Consider the following 12322-nt stretch of genomic DNA (forward strand, 5'->3'; position numbering starts at 1 on the left):
TCACAAGCTAATCTTAACAGTCAAATGGAAAATCAAGGGTGCACAAAATAAATAAAACAATCGAAAAAATCAAAATAGAAGCTCATACTTCCCAATTTCAAACTGAAAACTAAGCAACAGTAAATAAAACATTGTGATACTGTCATAAAGATATACATAAAGATCAGTGGGATTTCACTGAGAACCCAAAAATAAACCCTCTCATCTATGGTCAACTGAATTTTGACCAGGGTGGACAGCATGACATTGGGGAAGCAATGGTCTTTTCCACAAAGGGTGCCAGACGACTGGCTATCCATGTGCAGAGGAATGAAATTGGACCCTTACCCTCACACCACATACAAACATTAACTCAAAGTGGATGAAAAGCTTAAATGTAAGAGGTAAACTTGTAAACTCTAGAAGATATAAATGGAGATAAATCTTCATGAGCACAGAGTTGAACAATGCTCTTAGAACTGACGCCAAAGCACAAGCAAGGAAAGAAAAATAGATAAATTTAGTTTCCTCAGCATTAAAAACCTTTGTACCTCAAAAGCTGCTATTCCAAAAGTGAAAAGACAATGAAAGAAAATATTTGCACAGTTTGTCTGCTAAGAGTTCGTTTTACAGAATATATAAAAAGCTTGTACAATTCATCAACAACAACGAAAAACAACACCTCACAATTTTTAGAATGGACAAAGGACTTGGATACACTTTCCCAAGAGAGATCATATGTATGGTGAATAGACATGAAAAGATATTAAACATCAGTAATCCTTATGAAAATGACGATTTAATCCACAGTTAGATACCCTTTTACATGCACTAAAATTGCTATAATATAGAAAACTACAATATAACAAATGTTGGCAAAGATGTTGAGAAACTGGAACTCTTAAACCTTGCTTGTGTTAATGTAAAATGGTGGAGCTTATGTGTAAAATAGTTTGGTATTTCCTCAGAAAGATCAAAACAAAGAATGACCATTTGGCTCCTCAGTTCTACTCCTAGATGTCTACCCCAAAGAACTGAAACAGTTGTTTAAGAAAAGAGCCCTGCACAATCACACACGGCAGGACTGTTCACAACAGCCACGGGGTAGGAAAACTATGCAGATGCCCCTCGGCGGGTGAATGGAGAAAAAACTGGGGCAGACCAGAAACAGCAGTCTTATTCTGCCATACAAAGGAACAAGGTAAAACGGTGCCGCTCAGAGAGCAGTGGCTCCTCACAAAGTCAGCGCAGAGCCCCACTCTGCACCCGGACACGCGGAAACTGCAAGCAAAGCCTTGAGCAGATATTCCTGTTCCCGCATTCACAGCAGCTTCTTCACAACGGCCACAAGAGGGGAAACACGCACGGGACGGCTGACAGATGAATAAATAAACAGAACGTGGTCTACACACAATGGAACACGGCTCAGCCTTACAAAGGAGGGAATTCTGGCCCCCGCCACACCGTGGACTGAACCTCGCAGTCAACTGTGCTGAGTGCAATACGCCAGTCACAGGAGGACAAATAACTCTCTTTTTCCCAAGTAAACGCATTTTCCTGGTAGAGACTGGAGGTGTTACATTTATGGTATTAAACTGCACTAAGAAATACGTACACTCGCAGGAAAGGAAATCGACACGGAAACACCACGCGCATATCTACACACATCGGAAGGAGAAATGAAGAGACGGCCCTGTTTACAACTACATCAGAAGGAACCGAGTGCCCGGGAGGAAATCTAAGGAGGTGACAGACCTGCTCTCCGAGGACCACAGGACACTGGGGACAGAAATGGAAGCAGACGCACAGGGATGGAAAGCCACTCTGTGCTCCTGGATGTGGAGGCATCCGTCCTGTGACAATGTCCGTCCTGCCCAGACCGAGCTGCAGATCCCGGGTATCGGCACCGAACTCCCCACGACGCCGTGTCACACCCGGAACCGACACCCCGGTCCGCGCGGCCGCAGCGGCGGGAGCGCGAGCACCGCCCGGGCACCTGCTCGCCAACCGCGGCAGGAGGCGGCGGGAGCCGAGTCCGCGCGGGACAGAAACACCGACGCGCGGCCCCGCGGCCCCGGAGCCAGAGAGGGAAGACCCGACCCCGGCGCGCACAGCCCCGCGCGGGACCCGGCGTCGCCACGCCCTAAGCCACGCCGGGCCCTCCCCCCGCCGGGTCCCCGGGACCCCGACCCCCTACAGCGGTGTCTGCTCCGGAAGCTCCTCCTCCCCTGGCCTCGCTTTCTCCCCACCTGCTCCTCCCGCGGCAGGTCCTGAGGAGACCCGATTCCTGTCCCTGTGGACGCGGCCCCACGGCCTCCGGAGGCCTCCACAGCTGGTCCTGAGGAGGCGGGGCTACTGTCCCTGGGGATGCGGCTCCACGTGCCCCCGAATTCCCCACAGCGGGTTCTGAGGAGGCGGGGTCCCGTCATCGTGGACCCCTGGCAGGCACCAAGTCCCCCGGAAGCCCGCACAGCGACTCCCTTGGAGACCCGGTTCCTGTCTCTGTGGCCGAGGCCCCGCTTCCTCCCGTATTCCCCACAGCCGCTCCTGAAGAAGCTGAGCTCCTGTTAGTGTCGGAGGCAGGCTGAATGCGCGTGCGCACGCTGGCGTCAGGGAGCGGAGCTTCGGCGCCCCCTGCAGGCGATAGCGGTAGTGCAGGGCACGCTGGGCTAACTGGTCCGTGGAGGAAGCGCCCCCTCCTGGCCGCCCTGTGAATCTATTACATTTTGGAAATGGACACTGAAGTGGAGCTCAGTATCCCCCAACTTCACCAAAAATAGTTAAGGAACAATTAATTGGAAACCACACTAAATAAAATGTATACACAAACTTTACAACCTACACCAAAGTTCACTGAAAACTGTGGATTAATTTAAAATGGAAACACAAGGGGTAGCTCTTCCTGCCCACAGTTCCTCTCCCCATGTTTTAATAAAATCACCTTTTTGCATTAAAGACATCTTCAAGAATTCTTTCCTGGCCGTTGGTTCTGAACCCCGAGAAGCCCACTATCATCCCAAAAACATTTATATGCATCCAATGTTGGGGGCAGTCTTTTCTTCTGAACTCTGAGTGGATGCAAACTTGATGAGTATTCTTGCCTGCCTTTACTTTCATTTCAGGGCCTTTTGAGAAGTAAGGTCTTAATGCAACACTTTCATGTCGATCGCTCAGGCTACAAACCTCTCACCTGTGGATACTCTACAGGAAGAAGAAAGCCTGCCCTTTGGCTGGAAGTTAATTACCTTATCCAGAATGGTAATAAGACCCAGAAACTCGATGCCCTCTCTTTATTCCCGTCCTTATACAAAATTGTCTGTTTTGGGCATGGGACAGCCACCTAAGTCACCAGGACAGCTGCCACTCTTAAGACTCTGTGTGAGGTTTCCTCCTCAGTGGTTTAACGTGATCCCCTCCACATCCCTGGTCTAGTCACTTCTGACAGAGACCTCCAATGGGATACCCGATTGAATTAAAACCCAACCAGCCACGGTTTCCTAGGGAAGTTGGCTGTAAAGACTATATGTGTTGGAATGTCGCTTATATCATGATGGAATTCTGTCTTTACTGTTTTTAGTCAATGTCCTCAATTACAGAATTGAGTAATCTTGTAAAATTTTCCCATGTTTTCTATGGGTTAAAAACGTCGGGTTTTTCATGGCTTTCTCTGCAAGGCAAGACACAAGTGCAGAGCAGCACAGCCCCTCCCCCACCCCAAGAGTGGAGCAGCATGGCCTTCTCAGCAATACAAGCTCGGTCCACATGCCAGCACCCATTTGTAGTCTAGAATTCAATGAGGAAGCTGAGGGAGGGCAGGCCTCCCTCCTTCAGGAGCCCTTAGTCAGCTGGTAGATGATCATAGCAATTTTGTTCCAGGGACGCCTCAGGTCACTTTGACATCTCAGGAACCTCTGACATACCTTGCAAGTGGGATGCTGCTCAGGAGTCAGGGGCGATTTTCATGGTAATGACCTCTGTCTCTCCAGGAGGAGCCTGGGAGCTTCTCTTTGGTCCCCAGGGACTCTCCCTTGGGATGCTGTTTTAACCCACTGTAAACAATTCGAATTTCAAAATTCAGGAAAAGACTGATCTCCTGTAACACTGCATGGCCTCAGTAGGATCTAGCCGTTAGATCTCCTCTGCAGGAGACAGGGCAAATGGATGAAGGTACCCTAAGTCCAGGCCTTGACAGCTCTAAGTGAACACCCAGACCAAAAGGCCTCTTACAGATCGTGTTTACACAAATATATTTGGCTAGTAAACTCCCTTTTGACGTATTGAATGTCTACATAGGCCTTCTCCAAGTAAATCTGGGTCACTGGAGGAAACACAGGCCATCCCAAATGAAGGGGATGCTCTCTCTCTCTCTCTCTCTCTCTCTCTCTCTCTCTCTCTCTCTCTTTCTTTGTTCCTCCTCCTAATGCAGGTGGGGGCTTCTCCCTCATTGATTTCCCAAGTAATGGCTCTAATTGGAGCTGAGGTTAGTCTACCTAAGGAAGGGGACTTTAAGGAATATTCCCAAGCAGAACAGCTTGCCAAAACTTCCTTTGTTTCCTGAACCTGATCTGACAGTTACTAGAAACCCACCCCATATAAATCCAGGAGACATGATGTATTAAAAGATTGGGAATATAATACAATAGCGGATTTAACTCCAAAATGGAAGGGCCCCTTACTAGGTTGTATTATCTACTCCCACTATAGTAAAATTAGAAGGCCATTCTTAATGAACTCACATATCAAGAATTAAACCTGTACCTTCCTCACAGGAATTTAGTACGCAAGCTGACCCTTTCTTATTCCTATGGACCAGTGAAAGACCTCAAGTCTCCCTCTATATATATTCTTTCTTATTAACCTTATTTTGTTGTCTTTTCCGGTGTCTCCCTGCCTGGTGCCAAGACTCCTTCACAGCTAAAACTTCTAGAAGACAGATGATCCTTTCTACTCAAGGTGGTTCATATATCTTGTCCACCTTGGATTGGCTGCCTCTGCCTGTGATAACTCCTGTATATAAATACCTTCTCCAACTGACCAATGTTGACCCATAGGTAGGGACATCTCTATGCCCCCACTCAGCAGGAAGTCACAGAAGATGCGGGGCTCATTCCACCCTCAACAACCTCAAAGATTTTAAGGGTCAAAATTGTTCAGGGGTGAGTGATGTGGAAAACAAAGGCTGAAGGAAATGGCAGATAAAATTAAATTTCCTTATAAAACCTGCAGCCCATTGATAAATACTTGAGGCAGGCAGAGTACAAAGTTTCTCCAGGAGCTCTCTACTGTCTTAATGCTAAGGCTTTGCTAGGGGGAAAATCAACCTTAGCTTGACAATAGCTACGCCTCCTGTATCCTGTGAGTCTTCTTTAGCACATAAAAATCTCACTGGAAACTTTCCCTGGACTTTACCGCCCCCAACTCCATAGTATATAATCAGTCTCCTCGTGTCACCAGGGCAGCTCCTCCTGTCCACACGTCCTGTCCCTATGCTTTAATAAAATTATCTTTTTGCAAATGAAATGAAATGAAATGAAATAATGAAAGGAAAGGAAAGGAAATAAAAACACAAGCAGTGCCTGGGTGGCTCGGTCAGTTTAGCATCTGACTCTTGATTTCTGCTCAGGTTACGATTGCAAGATTGGTGAGAGGGACCCCACACTGGGCTCCGTGCGGACAGTGCTCATCTCTCGAAATAAATTAACATTAAAAAAATAAAACACAAAGACCAATCCAAAAAAGAGAAAAATTAATAACATGGACTTTATAAAATTAAAACTTCTACTCTGATAAACCTGGTTCAAAGAACCAAAAGACAAGACACAAACTGGGAGAAAATACTTGCAAACCACGTATCTGAATTCAGAATGTACCCTGATCCTAAATCCTAGCTCTCTCAAGATCTACCTCTAGGTTGGAACGCACAAACTCTAGTTACTCAGTCTAGTGCTCTTCTTAATGAGTCCTCTGGACAACAGGGTTCTCCTTCGATCTTGCACCCCAGCCTAAACACAGTAACCATTATCTCCAGTGACTCAAGGCTCACCCTAACTCCTATCCTCATTTCCTAAACACTCATTCCCTGAACCATTACCACTGGATCCCTCTAATCTCTCAACTAATAAGCAATCATCCCCCAACCTTCTACACATACACCCAATACTGTCACTACCTAAACAAGCATCCTCTCAAACTCTCACTCACTCACCCTTAAACCATTACCTTCCAAATTCTGAACCCACTGGCTCCCAGAGACCACCCATTGAACCTCCCAATCCCTCCCCCCACAAACACACACAAGCTCACCCCATCATCCACTCATCCCTCAAAAACATTTTGCCTCAAACCCAATAACACTCCTTCCCTCTTCTTCCCACCTTCTCACGCTAAAACATCCAAATCATAGGGTGTGTAGCCAAAAAATATATGCCATAAACCCATAACCGTACCCCATTAAACAATAGAATCATAAAGCCATAATCTATAAACCACACACCATGAATTCTAACTGGATACTGTAAGTCATAGGAATAAGCCATAACCATCATCCACACATCATGAGCCAGAATAATCATAAATAAAAGCAACATAAATATTCATAGCAATACTATTCACCATTGGAAAATGGTACAAAATATGCAAACATTCCACAAAATGTAAATGAATATACAACATGGGGTAGATCCATAAACGAAATCTTCTTCCAAAACATCAAGGAATAGAGTAAAGTTGTACAGCTGCTGGGGAAAGCTGAATGATGGGTCTTCAAAAGTCTTAAAAATAGAACTAATTAATATGCCTCAGGTATATACCCCAAATATTTGAAAGCAGGGACTCACTCTGTATTTCTTCCCCCAAATTCATGGAAGAATTACACACAATAGTCAAAAGGCTAAACTGACCAAAGGTCCGTTGAAGGGTAAATGGGTGACGTATACACAATGGAATAGTACCCAGCCATGCAAAGGACTATAGTACTGATTCATATCACATTATGGATGAACTTTCAATTCACTATGACAAGGGTGATAATCCAATCACAGAAAATAATAAGATTCTACTTGTTTGAAGTAGGCTTAAAGTTCCAAGCTAACAGCCCTGAGCCCAACGTGGGGCTCCAACTCGCACAAAAGGGGAGCCCCCCTTTGGGGCTTGAACTCAGAGGATGTGGGACCTGATGTGGGGCTTGAACAGGCAGACGGTGGAAGCCCAAGGCCACACTCAAACTCCCAAACTGAGGGAGCCCAACGGCAGACTCGAAGTCCGGTAGCGTGGGAGCCCAACACAAAGCTCAAACAGGCACATCACGGGAGCCTGCGGCCAGCTGGAACTCACACACCGGGGGAGCCTGACTCGGACCTCGAGCTTGTACGACGGCGGGAACCCGATGCTGGGCTCAAACTCATACACTCTGTGAGCCCAACTTGGGGCTCAAACTTGCACGCCCTGGGAGCCAGATGCGGGGCTCATACTTGCACACTGCGGGAGCCCAAAGTGGGGCTCGATCTCGCACAACCCGTGAGCCCGACTCTGGGCTCGAACCCACACACCACAGGAGCCAGGCTCGGGGCTCAGATTCACACAACGGGGGAGTCCAACACGAGTCTCAATCTTGGACACTCTGTGAGCCCGATGGGGTAATGTGAGCCATTTCTGAAGTAAGGCAGGTTTGCAAGGCCTCCCACCATCAGGTGGCGACCAGTGTCAACCCCCACTCAACTTCTGCCTGAGCACCGACCTCCCAGGCGCCTGACTGACTGATATCAGGAGTGACTTGCCTTCTTATGTTAAAAATATGTGAATTGTACCTTGTGAAAAAACGTGTTATAGGTGTTTCTTCTTCTGTGTTTATAGGAGCAAATGTTACATTTCCTGAGAAAATCTGTTTTTCTTCCCCTTCAAGAAAACAGGCTATTGACCCCTGCTCACAAAGACCTAATTCTTGCCTTAGCTATGCCAAAAACTAGCCTTATATTTGAATGCTAAAGATCCCTTCCCTCCCCATAAGATAAACATCTAATCACCTACTTCAATCTCTATTGGTAAAGATTATGCATGAGTCTTCTACCAATATATGTTCTGGAAATTTTTCATAACAAAGAATTTGTTATCAGAAATTATTGTCTAAGGCAATTGCCACTTCTGTATTGTACCCCATACATTTGAATAAATAAAGCTGACTCTCTGGTCTGGGAGAGTTGCCTGCCTGGTGAGCAGAAAGAAAGAAACTCTTTCGCCAACACCATCCATCCTTTAGGGAGCCCTAGACCTGCTGGAGCTGGACTCCGGCAAGCCAGGGTTCAAGCTTGCCCGCAGCAAGAGCCCGATGCTGGGCTCGAAATCCCGTGCCTCCGGAACCGGTCGTGGGGCTGGAGCTGGCACACCAGGTGAGCACTAGAAGAGGTTCGAACTCTTACACCCGCGAGTTGATTGGGGGTCGCCATCGTCTATAGGAGATGCCCCTTTGTCAGTTTCGGGTTGCAGGCATGTCATCCCCCCATTGTGATGAGGCGGTGCCTCTGTCATCGATGGTGGGATGAACCAATCTTTGATGGTGGGGTATAAGTGCATTTTTCATCAATGAATGTATGCCCCTTCATCGACAGGGTTACTGGTATGACACCTCTCCATCTACTATGTTGGGGGGTCCCCATCATCAATAGGGAGATGCAAGCGTTGACACCTCTCCCACCATCAGTGAGGGGGGGTGCCTCCATCACCAATAAGGGGTTGTCCTGCTCTTTGATTTGGGGGTGCAGGGGTTATATCCCCCATCTACACGTAGGTATCCTCATCATCAATGGTGGGGTGCAGGCGAGACACCCAGCCATCCTCGATGTGGAGAGGCCCTTCCACAATGGTGGGGTGTAAGTGTGACACACCTCCATCACCGACGTGGGGGTGCCCTTCTTTGATGGGGGTTGCAGGCGTGACACCCCTCTGTCCTCAAGGGAGGGTGTCTCAATCTTCTATGGTGTGCTACACCCATTGTCAAAGGGGCGGTGCACACTTGGTTGATGTGTGGCTGTAGCTGTGACAGCCCTCCATTGTCGAAGGGGGGGTGCATCCTTCGTTGAAAGGGGGTGTCTCCTTCATGGGAAGGATATGTAAGATTGACACCTCTCCATCATTGATGGGGGAGTGCTGTCCTGATACCCCTCCATTGTCCATGTGGGGGTGCTCCCATCATTGATAGTGGGGTGCAGGCGTGACACCCATCCATCATCAATAGGGGTGTGCCACTTCATCGTTGGAGGTTGAAGGTGTGACACCCATCCATCTTCAATGGGGCGTGTCTCTATCATGGAAGGGGCGCTGCCCCCATCATCTAAGTGGTGGTGCACCCTTCATCGATAAGGGGGTTGTAGGCGTGACACATCTCCATCATCAAAGGTGCTGAATCCTTCCTCGATGTGGGGGTACAGACGTGTCACTCCTCCATCATCAATATGAGGTGCCCCCATCATTGATGTGGGGGTGCAGGCGTGACACCCCTCCATGTTCAGTGGGGGATAAGGCATGACAGCCCTCCATCATCAATTGCGGAATGCAGGCATGACACCGTCCATCTCCAATGGGGGTGCCCACATTGTTAAAATTGGAGTGCAGGTGTGACACCCTCCATGGTTGATTGAAGGTAAAGTGCCCCCATTTTCCATGGGGGGTTGCACACTTAACACCCCTCCATCCTCCATGTGGGGGTGCCCCCATCATTGACAGGGGGAAGCAGGAGTGATACCCATCCATCATCAATGGGGTGGTGCCCCCATCATTGGTGGGGGAATGCCAATGTGACACTCCTCCATCATAGAAAGAGGGTGTCCCTTTATCCATGGGGGGGGTAAAGACATGACCCCACTCCATCACTGATGGGGAGGTGCCTCCATCGTCGATTGGGGATGCATATGTGACACCCCCTGATCACTGAATGGGGGTCTCCGTCATCGATGGTGGGGTGCCTTTATCATCAACAGGGGAGTGCCCTCTCATTGATGGGGGTTGAAGGCATGATAGCCCTCCATCAGTACATGGTGTCCTGTCATTTATCAGGGGCTACACCCATCACCCTAGGGGCAGTGCCCCTTTCATCAATCGAGAGGTGTAGGCATGATACCCCTCCATCTTCAAAGGCTGGTGCATTCATCATCAATGGAGGGGGTGCAGGCATAACACCCCTCCATCGTGAAAGGGAGGAGGATGCCTCCTTCCTGGGTGGGGGGATGCCCATATCTTTGATGGGGGATGCAAGCATTAACACCTGTCCCTTCTTGATGGGCAGTGTCTCTTCATCGATGTGGCAGTGCAGGTGTGACACCTCTCCACGGTTGAAGGGGGGTGCCTCCATCATAGATGGGAATGCCACCATCATCAATGGTGTGATGCCCCTTCAATGATGTGGGGGTGCAGGTGTGACAGCACCATCTTTGATGGGGGTGTGCCTCCATCGTCGACAGTGGGATGCCACTTCATTGATGGGGGTTGCAGGCGTGACTGTCCTCCATTATCAAGGGGAGGATGTCTCCACCATCAATGGGGGACAGCCCCCATTGTCGAAGTTTTTGTTCCTTCATCGCATAACACCCCTCCATCGTTGATGGTGGGGTGCCTCTACCATCAATTTGGGGTTCCCACATCATCAATTGAGATGTGCCCTTTCATCGAATCAGGGTACATAAGTGACATCTCGCATTGATGGGGTGGTATCCATTGTTGATGGAGGGGTGCCCCTTCGTCGATGTGGGGGTGTCAACGGGACATCCTTTCATCATCGATGAAGGGGTGCCTCCATCAACAATGGTGGCATGCCCCAATTATAAATGGGGGGTGCAAGGGTGACACCCCTCCATCATCAATGGGGTGATACTTCCTTTGTCAATGGGGAGGTTTAAGGTAGACACCCCTCCATCATCAATAGTGGGGTGCCCCTTTGTCGATGGGGGTGGAAGGCATGACACCCATACATCATTAATGGGGGGTGTCTCCATCATCGATACTGTAGGCAGCTGTTAGGGATAGGGAGATGTGAGTTCTTATAAACCTCAGGCATTCCTATAAGATCTTAAGAACTTAATAGCAGAAAAGTGTAACTAACTCCTAATTTCATCCTCAGTACTTAACAATGGAAATAATAATACTAGTAAGAATAGCAAGAAATATTTCTCCTCACCTAAGCTTATATCAGAGCAAATAACCGCTGAAAGTTACCAATAAGATAAAATGACCTAACTGTAAACTAAATATCAAATGAATTGTTGACCCAACACATGTATGAAATCAAGGAAAGATTCAAGGAAGTCAGAGGAACTCAGTAAAGACAAACTGTAGCATTTACATGCTATTAAATAATGAATGGTTTGACCCCCTATGCCATTACTCTCAAACTCTTCCAAAACAGACAAAGCAAGGCTTCAAATTCATTGTAGGCAGCCAGCATTACCCTGATAACAAGACCAGATAAGGACACTACCCAAAAAGAGAACTACTGGCCAATATCTCTGATGAACTTAAATGGGGAAACCCTCAACAAAATATTAGCAAACCAAATCCAGAAATACATTAAAAAACATCATTCATCATGACCGACTGGAATTTCTTCCAAGGATACAAGAGTGATTCAATAGTCACAAATCAATATGATACACCACGTCCGTAAGAGAAACATTTAAATAAAACTCATATGATCATGTCAATAGATGTACCTGACACCTGTCACAATGGCTATTATCAGAAAACAACGGAGGGGCACGTGGGTGGCTCAGCTGGTTAAGCATCCAACTCTTGATTTCAGCTCAGGTCATGGTCTCATGGTCATGGGATGAAGCCCTGCATTGGGCTCCATGCTGAGTATGGGGCCTGCGTGGGATTCTCTCTCCCTCTTTCACTGCCTCTCCCCTTCTCATGCTCACTTTCTCTCAATAGAAATCAGTAATAAAACCATTTTTAAAAAGACAAGTACTTGTTGGGGAGGATGTAGAGAAAAAGGAAGCTTCATCACACACTCACTGTTGGTGGGAATGCAAGCTGGCACAGCCACTGTGGAAGACAGTGTGGAGATTCCTCAAAAAGGTACAAATAAAACTACCTTATGATCCAATAATCCCACTGCTGAGTGGGCAAAGAACACAAAACACAATAAATCAAAAAGAAGTATGCACCTTTATGTTTATTGCAACATTATATTAAACAGCCGAAATATGAAAATAATCTGTATCCATCCGTAGAAAAATGGATAAAGTATAGATGCAATATCCCTCAGCCATAAAAATGAAATCTTGCCATTTGCAACATGGATGGACCCATAGGGTATAAAGTTAAATGAAAGGAGTCAGAAAAATAAATACCAGAG

Source organism: Suricata suricatta, chromosome 12 (assembly GCF_006229205.1).
Source record: "Suricata suricatta isolate VVHF042 chromosome 12, meerkat_22Aug2017_6uvM2_HiC, whole genome shotgun sequence".
Classification (NCBI taxonomy): Eukaryota; Metazoa; Chordata; class Mammalia; order Carnivora; family Herpestidae; genus Suricata; species Suricata suricatta.